The 1,156-nt window shown below is 40.8% G+C and overlaps 1 non-coding gene across 1 annotated transcript; it reads right to left on the reverse strand.

Moving 5' to 3' along the window:
* Positions 1-690: 690 nt before the first annotated feature.
* On the reverse strand, positions 691-809 carry LOC138362298 (5S ribosomal RNA). The gene has a single exon (XR_011227549.1). It is a non-coding gene; the product is annotated as a 5S ribosomal RNA (ribosomal RNA).
* Between the last annotated feature and the right edge of the window lie 347 nt (positions 810-1,156).

Consider the following 1,156-nt stretch of genomic DNA (forward strand, 5'->3'; position numbering starts at 1 on the left):
TTCGCCTGTTGATTGGGGGGAGGGTTGATGTGTTAGGGGGTTTTCGGTTAGATGTGGTGGTGGTGATTGGTGGTGATTGGTGGTGATTGGTGGTGATTGGTGGTGATTGGTGGTGGTGGTGGTGGTGTGGTAGTAGGTGGGAGTTGGGGGGGGGGGGGGGGGGGGGGGGGGGAAGGGGAGGGGAATGATGGTCTGTGGATTCGTTCTCCGTACCCTTTACATATAAGCAAAAATATGCCTTCTTGTGGGTATAGAAACATTAACACAAATTATATCAGTAACTGATATTGTAGCCTTTTAAACAGAAAAGATTTGTACATACAAATACTTTTTAATTATCATTTATTTGTGGAAATGGCATTTACGTCATTAAATTGATACCTCAGCATCAAGCTTGTGTCCTGCAGCAGTGGTCCAGTGGTAAAGTGTATATAAGTGATGCGTATTCTTGGAGTTGCGAGTTCAAACCCGGATTAAGCTATATATATATACAACATGTTTTGTTTTGGTTGTTTGTTTTTGTATAAAGCCTCACACAATATCTATATTAAGCGAGTTTGTTTTAAACATGACATACATATTAATTCATTTTACCAGGCCTTATTCCACACAACTCCGTGAATTTCCCGTGGAGCCAGCCATTCAAACAAAAACAAACGAAACAAAACAAAACAAAACAAAAAACATTATTGCCAACAGCATTTGGTGTTCCCAGGCGGTCACCCATCCAAGTACTAACCAAACCCAACGTTGCTTAACTTCGCTGATCGGACGAGAAGCGGTGTTCTCAACGTGGTATGGCCGTTGGCATGAGACTGCCTACACATTGTGGCTAATAACCAACTCTTTTAAGTCATCGCGGCAGGATACGGACCTGCTTGTGGTGTCTTAATGGTAATTGTATCCTAACATATTTTTGTCTCCTTGGCATGGATATTTAACATCGTTTATTCAGTCTTGGGTTTATGTTCTTTCGCCATTTACAGACATTTTACATCTACCTACTTCCTCAGCCTGCCCTGCCAATTTCTAATGAATTTGTGGATTTTCTTTTGTAATACAAACATGTGTGTGCTCATCTGCTCTTCAGTTTTTATGATATTTGTCTCATCTGTCCTGCTTTATGATACTTTTACAAAGAACATGAACAAATGCT

The sequence above is a fragment of the Procambarus clarkii genome, unplaced genomic scaffold, assembly GCF_040958095.1.
Source record: "Procambarus clarkii isolate CNS0578487 unplaced genomic scaffold, FALCON_Pclarkii_2.0 HiC_scaffold_1588, whole genome shotgun sequence".
Lineage (NCBI taxonomy): Eukaryota > Metazoa > Arthropoda > Malacostraca > Decapoda > Cambaridae > Procambarus > Procambarus clarkii.